This window comes from Sapajus apella, unplaced genomic scaffold (genome assembly GCF_009761245.1).
Source record: "Sapajus apella isolate SASKATOON/1434 unplaced genomic scaffold, GSC_monkey_1.0 scaffold23, whole genome shotgun sequence".
NCBI classification, from domain to species: Eukaryota; Metazoa; Chordata; class Mammalia; order Primates; family Cebidae; genus Sapajus; species Sapajus apella.
This window is the reverse complement of record NW_022436963.1, coordinates 32,265,572-32,277,056: the sequence shown is the minus strand read 5'-3', so window position 1 is coordinate 32,277,056 and position 11,485 is coordinate 32,265,572. Positions and strand designations below refer to the sequence as shown.

At 34.1% G+C, this 11,485-nt stretch overlaps 1 long non-coding RNA gene across 1 annotated transcript in view; it reads left to right on the top strand.

Moving 5' to 3' along the window:
- Nucleotides 1-10,237: 10,237 nt before the first annotated feature.
- The window catches only part of LOC116559235, an 8,835-nt gene continuing 7,587 nt past the window's right edge, over nucleotides 10,238-11,485 (top strand). The window contains exon 1 of the long non-coding RNA XR_004272391.1: nucleotides 10,238-10,249. This is a non-coding gene — a long non-coding RNA (uncharacterized LOC116559235). The remainder of the gene's footprint in view (nucleotides 10,250-11,485) is intronic.

Genomic DNA, 11,485 nt, shown 5'->3' with positions numbered 1-11,485 from the left:
AAATAATACAAATCTTGATATGCCTTCTAAAATCTCTTTTGATCTTCAGATACTTCCTCTATCCCTTTCATTTCCTTATAATTTACCTATTGAGGTACGTCAGTAACTTAGCCAATCTATTTTCTCAGTTGGGATCTTGATGACTGCCCAATCATGGTGCAGATCAACACGTTCCCTTGTCCTCGGCATTTCTTGCAAATTGGCAGATGTGTCAAGAGACTTGATCGGAATCAGGTTCAATTTCTTTGGTAAGATTGATTATAGGTGGTCATTTTGGAAAACAGTTTTGCAGTTCCTCAATAAAGTTAAATATAGAGTTTCTATATGATTCCATTATTTCACTTCTAGACACATACTCAAGAAAATGGAAAACGTTATATCCAAATGTACGTCCACATATATGAACATGTTGTAGAAGCATTATTCATAATATTCAAAAAAGTGAAAAAATTCAAATATCTATCAACTGATGAATGGTTAAACAAACAAAAGTGACATATCCATACAGTAGAATATGTTCGGCCACAAATAATGAAGTGCTGATCCATGCTACAACATGGATACATTGTGCTAAGTGAAAGAAGGCAGTCATCAAGGCCACAAAATTTTGTGTTTCCAAATAAATAAAATATCCAGAATAGGAAAAGCTCTAGAAACAAAATATAGATTCATGTTTACTTGGGTTAAGGAGTGGGACTGAGAGGGACTGCTAATGAAAAGCAGGTTTCTCTTGGGGGGTGAAAATGCTCTGGAATGAGATGAAGGCTCACAGCTTTATGAATACACTAAATACCAGTAAATGTTATTCTCTAAAAGGTGAATTTTGAGTATGTGAATTAAGCTCAACTTAAAAGATGATAGACGGTGTCACAGCAAGTACATGTCTTAAGGTCTATTTAATGATTTTAGTTCCTTTTGATGCTTGAAATCTGGATCCGGTAATTCACTGAGGATTGCAAAGTGGTGACATTCCAACTTTATTGCTCTTTTTCATTAGGAGGGATAGATACGCTTTTCTTCACCTTCTACTTGGTTAACTAGCGGTAAATTTTCCATGCAAGAGACAGAATAAATGTTTGATTCTCTCTATTCGTCAATTTTTAAAACAACTAATTGAGATTCTATCATCTTCCAAAAGAAGTGTATTTCTGTGAACACACACACACAGATGGAAATCTATTTAAGAGGTACTAATCTGTTACAATTATTATCCTTTTTAAAGTTCACATGATCTCATCTTTGGCCAGTGGAAACCTCTAAAAATGGGTTCCTAAGTTCATTTGACATCGCCATAGTAGTTTTATATAGCTTTATCATTCATTTTGTACATTTTTCTTGTGTTAAAACTGGAATCAGTCATTTCCCCAAGAATTCTTGATTTTTTGCAGCAGAAAATGCTAGTCCAAAAAACACAATCTGTACTCTTAAGATGCTCAGTGCCACTGGGTTGGTTGAGGTCTCAGATCTCTTTCAGGATATATAGTACATATCTTTATATTTGTATATAATACATATCTGTGGTATGTGTATATGTATATATAATATATATATACACACACATATATTTTCCTATGTAATATATAACTGTATGTATACACACACACACACACACACACACACATACACCCATAGGTATGCATTATATAGGAAGATAAAGATGTGCTATTGTAATATACTTGTAAAGATATATAATTAATATACATCACCTATACTCAAATATTAAATTAATACATTTTGAGTTCACTTAATATTTCTATTTATTTTTTCAATTTTCTTCTTTTTTTGAGATGGGATCTCCTTCTGTCACACAAGCTGGAGTGCAGTGCCTCAGTCATGCCTACCTGCAGCCTTGAACTCCTGGGCTCAAGCAATCCTACCCTATCAGCCTCCTAAGAAGCTAGGACTACAGGTGCATGACTCTGTGCCTGGCTAATTTTTAAATTTTTTTGTAGAGACAGAGTCTCACTATGTTTCCCAGGCCAGCCTCAAACTCCTGGCATCAAGTAGTCCTCCCCCATAAACCTCCCACAGTGTTGATATTACAGGTACGAGCCACCACACCCAGCTCTAATATTTCTATTTAAGACACAGGCTACAGGGTTTAATTCTGCCTCTTGTATCTCACATCTGTGTCTCCTTTTAGATATATCTGTAATGTGAAATATGGTTTACTTGAATTCAGACAATAGTAAAAGTAATATATCTAATAATTACTCATTTCTGTTTTCTATATTATACTTAGAACCATTTTAGTATAATATACTAATATTGCTGCCATCAATCAAATTCCTAAGGAAAAACAAAACATTTTGCATGTGCATCCTCCAATCACTTCTTCATCTATTTGTGGTTATATCATATATATATACATATTGTCTGAGCATGCAGCCCCTTCACTGATGACTTTAGACAATCAAGAAAGTATAGAAAAATTGTGATTTATATTATGAAGTCATACTTCATATATCTCCTTACTGTCTTTTTACTCATTACTGAACAGTATGTTCCACTTATAATCTGCTGGACAAGTGTAGCTGGTATGTTTTATCATTTGTAGGCAAGACGTTTTACATCTTAATATCTTTTTCTCTTATGATAACTTTGTATGGCATTTAACCTCAAAATAATTTTCTGTGACATGAATGTGTTGTCCTGAACCTTTGGAAGGAGGCATATCTCAGAGTACCATTTTTAATTTTTTTTTTTTTTTTGTTTTTGACACACAATAAGTTGTGTATATTTTGGGATACAGAATGATGTTGTGATACATATAATGTATAGTGATCAGATCAGGATAATTAGCATATCCATCATCTCAAATATTTATCATTTCCTTGTGTGGGGAACAATCTATATTCTCCTTCTAGTTATTTGAAACTATGTATTATTGTTAACTGTAGTCATCCTTCAGTGCTATAAAACTATATAACTTATTTCTCCTATCTAGCTGTAATTTTGTAATTCTTTAGCAAATCTCTCCCTTGTCTCCTTCCCTCTCCCCTTTCTAGCCTCTAGTATTCTCTGTTCTAACTTATTTCTTCTATGAAATTATGTTATCTAGCTTCCACATATGAGTAAGAACATGCAGGATTTAACTCTCTGTTCCTAACTTATTTCACTTAACATAATGTCCCTCAGTTCTATACATGTTTCAATGAATGACAGAATTTCATTTTTTAAGGCTGAATAGTATTCCATTGTGTATCTTAATATACATCACATTTTCTTTATCCATTCATCTGTTGTCAGATCCCTAAGTTGATTCTATATCTTGATTATTGTGACTAGTGCCTCAATAAATATGGAGGTACTGTGATTACTGCTGTAATAAATATGGAGGTGTATCATTTTGATATACAGATTTCCTTTTCTTTGGATAAATGCCTAGGGATTTTGGATGACTTCTAACTTCACAGAGCCTGCGCTTCTGTAATATGTGCACAGCGTTCGAAAATATGATAGCTCACTGGCTGTGTTCTCCTCTGGACTTTGATCTAGACCATCTTTATCCTTTTTTGTCCTTGTCCTGCTCAATATTGATTCCATCCCAGCTGTTTCTCTTTAATTTGAAGCCCTGTTCTGGCAGGGAGTCCTGGAAGGTAAGTTTTGAAAGTCCATAGACTGCTGTGAACTCATGGGCTCTTTTGTTGGCCTTTCCCTGGAGATGCCAAAACCCCTCTCAGTCTCAGCTGTTTTGACTCAGGCACACATTGGCCCGCCTGAGTCCCCACTGGTTCTTTCAGATTTCTCTGTCCTCAGAATTTTCAGGTCCATCAAATATAGCGTTACTTTCCTCCACATTTTACTACCATGAAGTTTTTGTGAATATTGACACTTGTCTCATCCACAATATTTTGGAAGTTTTGAAAACCCTTTCACTTGTATTATTTATAAATAACATTATGAGGTTTTTAGTTTTGTTACTTATCAGTCAAGCATGTTTTAATGTAAGGATTTGGAGAGATTTTAGCAAACAATGCCACTTTGGTTTTCATCTTCCCAGAATACTACTTATTGGTTTCTGAAAGATCCAACTTATTTAGGAAGAACTTTAACAGTGTATGTGCAAAAATAACCACTTATAAATAAATGGAAAAACTAAATTTCTTCAAATGCCCATATTACAAATTCATACAATCAAAACTTTGTGAAAATATTTGGAATTTTAAACTATCTCTAGAAGGACAATCTTTGAATTCCTATTGACTATGTAAGTATAATATGAATGCCTCTAAGATAATCTAATCAACACTATCATAAGATTTACTTGATGTAATGACATATCTGGAAAATACCCATTGTGAAATTGACCATGTTTTCTGCACTGTGAAAAGAAGTTATGGAAAAGTTTCAGAACTGTCTTTTAATTTTCCCAAATCACAAAGCTTAGCTCTGAATAAAAGCTTTTATAGTCCCACGTTCCTTTAGAGATTTTTGTTTGTGTGCTCTTAAATCTTAGAATTTAATAGCTTTATTAGATGAAATTTGACTGAGTTCCGCATTATACAGAGATATTCATACACTTTCAGCAAACATGACAGAAAGAAAAATGATTATGTAAAAGAGCAGACTCACTTTCTCAAATCTGAATTTATACTTCTGGAAAATGCAAAGGACAAAAAAAAATGAAATAATTAGCATGAGACTTCTGACTAGAAATTAAGTAATGAATGTGATTTGTTAAGTATTAAATACTTAATATAAATGCCAGTAATGTCTGCAAGCAATACTATTTCTGCTAATAATGGAATTTTTCATATTTCATGTTTATGCTAAATTCTTTTTAAAAGGCTTCCTTTTGTAAATATGTTGTCATTTTTTTCTGTGGTAGCGGCTGATTAAAAATGAGATGTTTTTAATTCACCTGCTAAATGTATCTTATGTTTCTATGGAAACATCCATGAGGAATTCAAGAAACATTAGAACTATCAAACTTATCACAGCATGGAAACATGAGGGCATTTTACATTTTGTCAATGCCATCATAGGAAGTCAACAGTCACAACTGTAACTGCAATTTAAATAGAATTATTTTTCTCTATTTTACCATGAAATCTCAATCTGCCCACTATTTTCTATTTTCTACTGCAGTATAAAGACAGGTCAAATGAGTTTCTTTGACTTATGTTGAGTTCTATTCCATTCCTCTTCTATTCTGCCCCTATTCGCCTTGTCTAATCAGTGATCCACACACATTCTGTCTCTTTGTATATCCCAGCAAAGACCTTTCTTCCAGTTGCTGTACAAATATTGCCAATTTGTTACCATGTAAAGGCAGATTCCATAAGAAGAATCTAAGCAAGTTATCACACACAGTTCCAGGACTGAGGAATGGAAGAAAAAGCCATTACAGGCTGAGGATTTGAGCAGCAATGGTACAAGCCCTCCAGGCCCATGCAAACTCTTACAAGTTAGACAGTGTTTTTTCTGCTGCGGTATCTTCATTGGAGTGAATTGTTAAAAGGAAATGCCTTCCTGGTTTGGTTTTGCATGGCAGCTAAAAATGGCAAAACTGTCCCTTCTTTTTAAGTTCAGGTTCATAAACTTATAAAAAGATAAGAGACAAAAAAACTAATGGATGAGATAGCCTATATACTTGCACCATGAAAAATTAAATTTTCCAAGTGGAAATATTAGGGATGTGTTAGACGTAAAGGTAGAGAGAATGATGGAGCTAACCCCCAAGGGCAAGGCACCAGGGGTTTAGCCCCCTCATTCTCTTTGGGGTCTAGTGAAGGGAGAATGGACTATCTTCCATAAGCAGACTCTTTGAGTAAATGTAATCTTGCTTTATGTACAATGATAGGCACTGAGTTGAATTATTTTCCACCTATTAAACAAGATCTGTAAGAAGAAAAAAGTTGATGTAAACTTTGAAAAATATTAAGTTCAACATTCAGTAAACTTTTGCATATATTTAAATAACTTATCACTGATCTGAACTTTGCATTCATAGGGAGTATGCCTTATCATGCTATTTAACTTGAAAGTGCAGGAACACCACAAAACAACCTTCATTTTTAGCCAGTTTGATGCCACCAGTTTTCCTATAAGAACTTTTTTAAGTTCTCTTACAAACCACTAAGGCTTTGCTGACTACAAAAATTCTTTATATCAAGTTTTGTAATGAAATTTTGGAGGAGAAGTGTTCCTTTATTTTCTTTTTAATTTTGAATCACAGCACACACATCAACTGGGAATCAGAGATGTTTTTCAACTAAGTTCATTTAAGTTACTGTGGCAGCTGATCTTCCCTTGGAAGTCATCGGTCCACAAAAGCAGCAAAATTTGAGCCAGGAACAAACATATTATAGAACCTCCAGGCTCCAATCTTGCAAATTTTCTTTTGCACAACCTCTGTGGCTCACAGTACTAACCTCTCTCTAAGTGTTACATCTATTCATCAAGAGCAAAACACTGTTATTCAGCATTCCCTTGAAATGTCACTATCTTGTCCAGGTCACATAAGCTTGGATAAAATCTTCCTACAGGAATTTTTGTAGTGCTCAGTTTCCCACAGAAAGTGCATCCTCGGTAGATAAACGTAGCTAAACATAGATTTAAGCTGTCTAAATTGCTTTATTACTTGAAAGTGTTTCTTAAATCCTTAAAGCAATTTAAACCAGCTGTGATGAAAAGAACTAGTCATCCTGAAATTTAACTCTTGTGTATCAGTATTCTGGATAATTATTCCTTTATGATAAAGGCCTGGGAGAGACCATTCAAATTATCCAATACAAAAGTCTGGCTTTTATAAAAAAGGAAAGCAAGGCTCTGAGAGGTTAGGATCACAGGGAAAGACAAGTTCACAGCAAATTCTGTACTTGCTGCTTTAAACTGCCAATATTTATGGATCAACTGGCTGAGATTTTAGGATGAGAAGAAAACAGTTCTGGGAGCAGAAAATTAAAGTTTGAATCTTAGCTTTCTCACTCAATAGCTATATGACTTAAGTCTCAGCTTTCCTATCTACTGTAAGTGTCAGATCACAAAGAAATATGGATTTAAAATTTTTAATTAGATTTTCCTACCTTGCTTGAACAAGAAGCTCAGGTAGGGTCATTAGTCCAAAGAACTCCTATAGCATTTTTCTTGAGAATCCATAGCAAAGTTTATATTGCTTTTTTAAAAACAACTTTTTCCTGACATATTCTTTTTCCTTTGAATCTGCTTCTTCTCATACCAACAATGAAAGAGCCAGATTTTCGCATTTCCCAAGTTGCTTGAGGATGCCTCTAGAAGTTACATGATAACTAAAGGTGCATTTTACCAAAGTTGAAACTTCTGCTGGTTAGTCACTGAGCCTGTCTTTAGAGAAGTCATTGCAGCATTGGCCTGTGAAGATGAAATCTCACCCACAGAAATTATTCGTTTTGGCCTTCAAAAACATTTAAAACTTCTTTAAAGGGTTTACTTTTTTAAAGCTCTAAATAATTTTAATTCTAATTAATTTCTTTACTAAATTTTTAAAGTTTTACTTTCTATTTACTGTTAATTGGATTTTCAAAAAGGTATTCACATATTTTATTTAAACTGATAACATTTAACATTTTTACTAACTATGGGTTATAAATTATTTGTAACTGTAAAATGCTGGCCACTGTTTTAGATAGTCTAGCTCTTAATATTTGACATTATTCTTATTTTAAAAATCTCACTTTTCAGCATCGTTTGAAAAGTCAAAAACTCAGGTGACATCTTCCATGGTAGCAGCATATGGCTGGTTCCACATAGGTTTTATTCTTTCAGAACGGATAAATACTCTGCAATTCACCATACTTTTGCCCCCGATCAACTCACACACATCATGTTTTACCCCCGATCAACTCACACAAAGATGTTATTTGTTGACTTCTGTGGACATTTACATTTACAATATATTCACTTCAAATGGTTTAAAAAAAAAAAAAGGAAGGCCAACCTAACTTGCATTCTCTATTTCTACCATTGCTCACTCTTTTCTTGGGAAATAACTCCAGACCATCTTTGAAGATAAAAAACAATTTTCAAAATGTTAAAGCACTTTGAAGACACTAGATATTAGCAAAGGCTTCTTGCGGTACCTGCCTTATATACACAAGTTTAACTGTAACCCAGTCAGAATTAGCCTCAATAAAGAGGGAAGAGACTTTTGAATGACAGATAGAAGAGCGAAACCTAGACAATGAATCATCCAACTGAAAATGGGCAATAACTTCAACAGTAATTTTCAAACTGTTTCAATTCTGATTAAACAATTTGTCTAAAAGCAGAAAAAATAAAACACAGGCTCTAACCTATCCAAGGACTTCTTGTGTTATGTGGTAAGGTTCCAGCTTTTTCATGTGTTTATAAATTCCTCCCATTCAGGGATGCCCCGTGACATTTACAACAAAGGAAACTCCTCTCAGAGAGACTTTTTGTAGTGATTTAAATAATTCTGCAAGTCAGAGATTAGCTATCAGGAGTTTTTGACTGCTTCTTTATGGAATGTGGTTGGTGTTTGTGCATGTGGAGTGTGTATGTTGGTTCTTATGAAAATCCAATTACTACTATGGGTCTTGCAGAGATTAAAACATTTTAAATGACCCCAGCTTTTACTTTCACTTAGCTCTACAGAATTATATCACAAGAAGATATTCATAAAATGGAATAACTCTGTGAAGCATTGTGTTTATTAAAAAAATGAGAAAAATCTCATTAGTAAACAGAAATCTAAGTATTTCAAGAAATAGAGCTAGAAACTTCTGTAAAGAGCTTCATTTAGATACAATTTATATATGATACTGTTTATCCATTAAAAAGTGTGTTTTCAGTGGCTTTTAATATAGTCACCGATTTGTACAAACTTTACCACAATCAAATCTAGAACATTTTCATTGTGCCCAAAAAGAAATCCCACACTCCTTAGTCATCATCCTCTAATTTCCCTATTCCCTCAGCTCTAAGCTACAACTAATATACTTTCTGTTTCTATGTATTTGCCTATTCTGAATATTTTATATAAATGGAATCATAGAATATGTGGGCTTCTGTGACTGGGTCTTTCATATAGCAAGTTTTCAAGATTTATCTGTTTTAGTATGTACCAGGAGGCATTCATTGTTATTTAAATTTATAATTTCTTCTTATGTATTTCATGTCCCCTCTTAATTTTTCATGTGAGAGATTTTATATATATGTCTGTGTGTACATACATGTATATATACACGTTTACATACAAATATTTTGATTTTCCAATTATAGGAGACATTTTAGCTGATTAGGCAGCTATAAAATTAAATAATTAATATGTAATATTATTACATGTATTATCATGCAAGATGCAGGGAAAAGGTAATGGAAATTTTTAAGTGCCAATAAGAGATGTTGCTAGTGACACGGATGGGACAATTCTATGTTAAAAAAAAATACATTTGCAATATAGAAATGGAAAGCAGCAGGTTCCATGGATTTCAGTTCTGCATGTGTTTTTTAAATATAATTAGCTGGGTAGAGGGTTCCATTGAAGGAACAAGAGGAGACTAGACTGTGCTCTTCAACACCTGCATGAGTATCTCCTTCCATTAAATTACAGGATGCCTTCTTTTGGGAGTTTCATCTCTTGTTGAACACTTTCAGTGTGTCACAGTAAACACAAACCACTTCCACAAAATAGCTTTGATGTGGGGGTGGATTAGAGGGATTTTTAAATCGCTGCTTTGGCTGAAACTTAAACCAGTTTTAAGAAATTACTAATATCTAGTTTTACTGGAACTAAATTCAAAAGGCTGTTTCCAAAATAAATAAAGAACAGATAAGCCATCACATAAAGCCAACTTTTGTGTTTATGTGTTTTTTGTCTCAAAAACTGATTTCAGAGTACGGATTTTTTCAAAACAATAATATTTCATTCTATTGCTACAGATATCCCAAACCAATTGATTTTTTAAAAAACTAAATTACAAAAGAAGGGGGGAAGTTAACACCGTTTGCAAGACATAAAACTTTTACTGTATGATACATAACACAAAGCATACTCTTCTTTGTTATGTTATACAGAATGAATAACCAAGGGAAAAACAAAGAGTTTGTATCCATGTTGCAAATTATTTCCCTTTAAGAATCTGTTCCATAATTCAAAACCTGGTCACATTTTGCTTCCCATTAACATCTGAGGGGCAAGACTTTCCAGGTATGCCCATATGATATCCACCTCTCAGCAGGAGTCTGGTTTTCACTGCACTCTTCCCTGATACTACTGTAGCAAATGCTGGAGATTTTTGATGTAGTCCACATTTTAATGCCTTTGTGATACAAAGAAAACCCCATTCCTGTGGTGGACTTTTGTTGGGGGATATTGGGAAGATCTTTCAAGAAGCTAGTTGAAAGCACTACTCTAATAAGTTAACATGTGAGCTTCCCATGAAGTTAGTTACGCACAGCCCAGGAGGCTCAGCTACCTGTTAAACACGTAACTCAGGATTCCCGAGACATCCCTGCACTGAATGATTTGAGGTCAGTCCTAGATATGAGAAACAGTATAATTTTTTATGTGTCATCAACTTGACAGTTGTCAAATATCAACCTAACAGATTGGGCACAGCTTTCCCCTTTTTATCAATATTAACACTGAGGCTTGAAGTATTCGGCCCAAAGATGTGCAGATAATAAGGGGTGCAAACATATTTTTACTCAGGTCTCTAAGATTTCAAAACAAGCCAGATGACCATGTCATAATTCCCCTCAATCCATACAAAACAATGTTCCTGTGAATGGGTTCAATCTGATACTGCCTGGCCTTGAAATTTGATATTAAGCTAAAATCAGGTTAAGCTTAAATAAAATAATTTTACTCCTTACAAATACATGGAAAGACCTCATAACCCAATTAGTTAATATTTTAAATCCTTGGCCCTATTTTCAAATAAAGAAGCAAGCCATATATGGCAAGGACTTTTGCTCACCTATCCAAATCTTCCCTCTTCTCCTTTAGATTAAAAAACAAACAAAACACACATACACACACACACACACACACACACACACACACACACACGTACACACACACAAACATGACTCAGGATAAGGTGACCTCAGGCTTAGGAGGAAAGCCATATTTGTCTAAATTAATAAGCACATAGTTTTCTGGCAATTATTATTGATTTGAGTGGGAAAGTGGCAGATATTTAACTTAAATTGACTTAGAATGAATGAAAAAAAAATGCTATTAGCAAATGTCTTGCAACCATGAGAGGATCCAAGCTTAGGACAAAACCTGAGCTGAAGACAGCAAAAAAACCCTGGGTCCTTAATGATGTTATAATATCACTATTGGCGTCATCCTTAGAACCCGCTTTACCTCTTAAATTTTTGTTGTTTGGACATAATAATTAATTTGATTTACTGCTAGAGCAGTTTCAGCCAGGATATTTTGTTACTTGCAGCCTAAAACATTCTGAAACATACATATATATATATGTGTGTGTGTGTGTGTGTGTGTGTGTGTGTGTGTGTGTGTGTGTGT